This window comes from Momordica charantia, assembly GCF_013281855.1.
Source record: "Momordica charantia cultivar OHB3-1 chromosome 8 unlocalized genomic scaffold, Mcharantia_2.0 BLBB01000008.1, whole genome shotgun sequence".
Taxonomy (NCBI): Eukaryota; Viridiplantae; Streptophyta; class Magnoliopsida; order Cucurbitales; family Cucurbitaceae; genus Momordica; species Momordica charantia.
In genome coordinates, this window is record NW_028275166.1 from 17,483,258 (window position 1) to 17,489,794 (window position 6,537).

General features: G+C 40.6%; 1 long non-coding RNA gene across 1 annotated transcript; it reads right to left on the reverse strand.

The window, feature by feature from the left end:
• Positions 1–2,022: 2,022 nt before the first annotated feature.
• Positions 2,023–5,033, reverse strand: LOC148209666 (uncharacterized). The gene is made up of 3 exons (XR_015792676.1): positions 4,370–5,033; positions 4,243–4,282; positions 2,023–2,314 (listed from the first exon to the last, which is right to left on the reverse strand). It is a non-coding gene; the product is annotated as an uncharacterized LOC148209666 (long non-coding RNA).
• Positions 5,034–6,537: the final 1,504 nt, after the last annotated feature.

A 6,537-nucleotide genomic window follows, 5' to 3' on the forward strand; every position in this document is an offset into this window, starting at 1 on the left:
AAAATACCGTGCCCGGGTTCACCGATTTCAACGCCTCACCGTGTTTACGCAAAAGAGTGTACGACTTCTTCGGCGATCCCATTACTAGTTCCAAAGGCCTTTCTCTCGCACGCCACGCTTTTTCATATCGGATGTTAACGTCGTAATTTTTCCGCATGTCATTAACAATATCCTTCAATCGATAATGACGACTTACATCCTCAAAGGTGGACTTTATAATCTGACCCACCACACGACTTTGAGCTTGCCGGTGGTCATGTTTCATTACCTCACGAGTGCAACTGTGAACCTCATAGAATGTAGGGATAAGAAAAGTATCTGAACCTTTAATTTTCCTTGAACGTAGGCTTCATTTGCACCCATCCTCGATGCATCCGACAGTGTACAAACTTTTTGTCGACTTCTTCACACGATATTCAAAATTCATCTTCATTGCGTACATCGAGAGTTTGAACTGCAAATCTTCTTTCGATCGAAAAGTACTCCCTACCGCAATGTCCTCCGCTTACGAACAAACTTCATCACCTGTCCTAACAATTTCCCTTGAGCAAGAAGCTTGACCGGTTGCACACGGTGCATTCATACTCACCACGTGCACTTCGGTCGAGCGATCCAACGATGGACCGGCTACATCCACTGGGTCTACTTCCTCATCGTTGTCAAAATCAACATCATCCTCGAATTCAGTATCGTGGTTGTCATCATCGTCGGCCTCATACTCGTACTCCACGTCGTTCTCATCGTTATCGTCCCATTGACCGCAATAGTTTGTTTCATCGTCACCCAAGTTACATGGGATTAGATTGTCTGTCAGCGGCGTCATTGATGGGACATAACATGATGGGCTTGGGAGCGTGGAATCAAAAGGAAGCGATGACGCATAATACAGAACGGTCTGCCCTAACTGGTGGGGAAATGATTGGAATGCTTCTGCTTCTAGAATGTTACGATTCATTGAACTACTTCCACTGCAATGTATTTCCTTCGGTACGACAGATACATACAATCGGACTTCGGAGGGATGTGGAGGGCCTCTTAAAAAAAATCTAAGGCTATGGTCATCAAAGATGTAATACTTCGGAACTTGGTACTGCAGATTGAACTTATATACACAGTGTATCATCATTTTGAACCGGTCTGGATCTATTCGGGTAAGGCTGAACATAGCACTAAGGAGCTCCTCATAAGTTATATAGTCGTCCACATTCAAACCTCCCATAATTCCACCTTCATATAGAAATTGTCACTCATTCCAACTACCACCATAGCTTACAAATAGGCGAGGCATCCTGCATGTGGAAAGAGAAGCATTCAAAATTCGAAATTCGAAATTTTCGAAATTCTCGGGCGGAAGTTATTGTTGTTCGGGCGAGAATTCATGCCCCATATACAATATAATTCTCGCCCGAAACTCATATTATATTGTCATTTTCGGCCGTGAATAACCCTAACTTCGCCCAAGAATCATGGAAAAATACAGACATTACATGCCCCAAACATGTCGTTCTTTAAGGAAGAATAAAAACCACAAAGATGCACTCAAACGTTTCCAAATAAACAAAAAACAAAAAGGTAGACATATAAATGTGCGACTTCAGAGACGAAAAACAAGAAAAATGACCATTCTTTGTAAAGGACATTTCACCTACCTCGTTCGTGTAGAAATCTTACTCAGCTACAAACAAACTGTAACGCCCCAGGAATTTCACCATTTCCAAACAGGGACCGTTACTAAGCCTACCTAAAATTTTTGCATAAACAAGAGAATTTTCTTCACAACAACACTAACCAATAAAACTACCACGCTTCTGCTGCGCTACTCTGATTCCAACACTCACGAGAGCTTGAACAATTAGAACAACAACACTAATGTTTTAAGAGAAACTCACATCCTATACAGATAAACCATTTAATACCGAGTTCACATTAACCAAACTCTTTAAGGAAACCTTACTAACTATAAACCATCCACTAAATGAATATTAACATCTCGAATGGCAATGAAGCAAAAGCTAATTCAAGTACGGTCAACTTAAACAAATGTATTCATAAATATCCTAAGTAGATTACAATCCCGTAGTTCAAGAGGCTAACAAAATTAATGCTCTAAAAGAATAATGAATCGGCAACCTTACAACATCCTTTAGATAATAAAGCTAAAAAAAACCAACCACTACCAACTCAACTACAACATTAAATGGCCACAACTATTCTAACTAAAAGAAATTAATTGCACACAGCATAGCTAATGGTCTTTCCGATCAAGTCTCCTCCTCGCCATCACCATTCCAAGAGCTAGCTCGATACCTGCAAACTGGAGGGGAAAGAAGAGGGATGAGTACAACCACAGTACTCAGTAAGCAGCCTTTATCTGAAGGGTCACGCACAAACGCCATACTTATCAAGAAACAACATGTCATGCTTATTAAAGAATCAACACACACACATCATGCTCAACCAAACCATGAAACATTCACAGTCATGCTTTTCGTCACATTATGCATTCAAACATAGACACATTCTATAAACTTCGGTGACAACCACAACCAGTAACACATTTACTACCAACCTCTAGTCTCCCTAACATCTCAAGTACCTCTACGCTTATCACAGCTTCTCTAGCCTTCCACAGTTAACTCCTTCGAGCAGAGTCGGCCCCTGACCATTTATACCCAGAGCCCCGACACTGCTCCATCGGCCCTCGACCATTTATACCCGAGGCCCCAATGACTTCACCATCTATCGGCCCTTGACCATTTATACCCAAGGCCTTGAACTCTGCATCGACCCTCGACCATTTATACCCGAGGCCTCGATGTCTTACAATCTATTGGCCCTTGACCATTTATACCCAAGGCCCCAATAGTTCTCCTTTCGAAAGACTCCTCGCATCGACCCCCACCATTTATACCCGAGGCCTCGACGCTCATCTTTATCCAATATTGGCGTATCGACCCCCGACCATTTATACCCGAGGCCTCGATACCCAATTAGTGACGTATCAGCCCTCGACCATTTATACCCGAGGCCCTGACACTCACCCATTCACTTCGTAACCTTCATAACTCCACATATCATTTCTAGCCTCCAACCAGGATTTCAGTAGTACTTCCTTAATAACAGCAACCACCACAACGCCCATCACGACACAACCACTAGTATGATTTCAATGCATCACAGATCTCAAAAACACAAAGTTTGACAGCAACCAACCTGATCACAACATAGAGCACACAAAAGCTTCAACAAATAACCCTATGGCATGCTTCACATAACATACTTTTCACATAGCGGTTCAGAAAACTTTTAAGAACACGCCCAACACAATTCATCCAAACATTTAATATCCAACATTCGAAGAAATCAATCCAACATCAGTATTCAATAAGCATTGCTAGACATAAATAAACACATCAGACACGCCAAACATCTTATGCAAAATTCAGACAACAACATCTCCACAATAAGTCCACTTTAACGAGCATTCCCTGCAACATACATCATTCCACATCAGATCTCAGCAGCTCAACAATACAAAATTTCCACTATTAGCACCGACGGACATGCAACACTACTCAGGCACATAAACCAACATAAACAAGAGTTACACTGCACAATAACGTATCGAAATCAATATTAAACATCACAAAACAGCACAACGGCAACCAAATAATAAACATCAACGCACGCACCCGCCCCTCGTCTACATACTTTTCATTACTCGATAGGCCACCAATTCAAATCTTTCAAATGCATCGACAAGCTATTCACACATCTAATCAAAACACAATTATCCAACATGCTCTTCATCGTACAAAACAAGAAAATAATCCCGTAGCTTCCAACTAAGCAAACATAAACTAAATAACATAAAACTATCACGTGCATTTTCAATCCCAAGACATGCTTTCAAACATCAAAGCTTAATCACTTCCAGCCATACCGAGCAGCAACTTTCAAGGCACATCCAATAATCATGACACAAGATATTTTCCTAATATGTAAAAGGAAAGGAACAAAAGAAACAACAAGAATTCAACCCAACAATAACAACTAGAAGTCCTCAAATGATGCCCAACGAACTCTAAATACATGAGATATTCAAGTATGGCAAAGTTAAGCACGAAACCATCTCAATAACACCTATTAACTTACATATTAATAAATAATAAACACACCGAACGCACCACACAATTCATACATATTCAATCAACAAACATCCCCCAAGTAAGAACTACTTACAACAAAGTTCTAATGCGCTACCAAGTTCACCGAAAGGTTCCTAAATCCAAAAGCAAACCAAACTTGATTAGAATTCATGTTAGAAACACTTATTTTGCATCGAAAGTGAGTTTAGACGATCCGTTACCTACTATCTCACCATAAAACCTCTTGGGTAAGGAGTGGGTCGACGCCGAGGAGGTTCGGGCATCCAAAACTGAGCTCGAATGTCCTTATGCTTGCTGTTCCGATGTCAAAAGCGATGGGTAACGTTGATTCGGGTCCAAAAAGGAGTGGGTCACTGTCGAACGTCCTAAAACACTACTGTATTGTAAATTCCCGTTGGAACGTCACTGGTCGCTCGTGGGTAACTTCTGTTCGTCGAGTACTATCGCGGTTCGTGAGCCACCACCACCTATTGCTGCCGACCCCAAGCCTCAGCTGCTGCAAGACGCGCCGCCGCACTGTTTTCGCTCGAATTGGCCGCGCGCAATGCCGAGTCATCGGAGAATGCCCAAATCGTCGCTGCCACTGGTTCGGGTCGTGGGTACTCCGTTATGCAGTTGTGGCTGCTGCAGAACTCGTAGCGCCACCCCTACTGTCGGGAAATCGCGCCGCCACCGAGGATGCGTCGCTGCAAACGCCTGCTATTCATGGGTCTGCTCGATGTCAGCCGCCGCTGGAGAAGAACCTGAACTCATGGGCGACGCCGTCGCTGGAGGGCTGGGTCGCTGGAGGGAGCTGTTGCCGGTGCTGCTTCGCCGGAGAAGAAAAAGCAAGGGAAGGGGGGGGGGCGGCGGCTCCAAAACGAGAGGAAGAAGAAGAAGAAAGAAAAAAGAAAAAGAAGAAGAAAAAAAAACAAAATAGATTTAGGGTTTTTTTTCTTTATTTTGTTTTAAAACCAATAGCCCAATTCCCAAATCTTAAATGAGGCCCAACTAAAACTACAATGGTCCAAAATAAAAGCCCACTAATTATGCTTTAGAAATAAAATAAACCCCCCAACAACCCGAAATAAAATAGTTAACTTAAACTCTAAAACCCAAGAATAATAATTCAAAGAAAAGTAGAATTTATGAAGGAAAATCCTAAAACTCGTGAATTTAGAATTTAACTAAAAATCTCCTACACAGGTCGAGAACTTAAATTATCTTAATTCAAAGAAATTAAACTTAATTCTAAATTAGCCAAAAATTAGAATTTCAAAGTTAGAAAATCCAAGAATTAAAGTTATCAACTTAGGGAAAAATCCAAAAACACTATTTATCTCTTAAAATAAACGAGTCAGAGAACGCAGGGCGTTACACAAACTGTGTGGTCGGATGGAAGAGTTACTTTCAATGTACAATATTCTTTTTGTTATCAGCAAAGCTGAGTACAAAGTGCACAGATGAAGAAGACTGGTTTGCTGAAGTGCACAGATGAGAAGTTGTTGTTTGAATTAATTGGAAAACCTTAACTTCTCGAGCGAAAAAATACTAGTTAACGGCCGGGAATTCATTGTAAGTCAACCTAACTTCTGGCCAATTCTCGCCCATAAACAACCCAAAGCATTTTTGCTAGTTTTCGGGCGGGAAAAATGCGATCCCGCCCTAGAATTAGTTATCATTTTTACACTTTCGGCCGGGAAAATCACGTTTCAGCCCGAGAATTTATGCTACAATTGAGGGATAGTTGGGTACATTTACTTCTACTGACAATTCTGAAAAAGCAGATTTGGGTCATTCAAAACAATTTTTGAGGAATGGGTTAATTGAGCACATTGGAAAATTGAGAGGGTCATATGAGTCATTTTCCCATTTGAAGTTTTGGGTTTTAATTTTACCCAACAAGTGGTATCCGAGCCCTCCCATTATAAATTCTTGAGACTTATGTTGAAATTTTTCAAAATTAGGGCTTTTTGATCTTCTATCTTTAATGTTCTGTTTCTGTTCAAGCAATATTCAGTTCCAATTAAAATTGGCATCTTTCAATTATGTGTTTGGTATAATTTTTGTTTAAATTTGATGCCCAATCGTTAAATTGTCTCGGGAGATTTTGTTGTTGCATCATTCCTTGATTCTGTATTTTAAAATTCTTAAATGTAACAGAAGGAACAAACATTGATATTTCTTTGGTTGTTTGCGTTTCTTTTCTCTTTTCCCCTCCGGTAACTGCCTTTGATTATGATAATATGTGTTTAATTATAAAAAAAAAAAAACAACAGAATCTATCTGCATCACTACTGTATGTCCGCAGATAAGTTTTTTTTTTTTTTTTTTTTTTTCGCTCCTAATGGTGGCCCTTCAATCCATTAATTGAGCAAATCTTGTAATT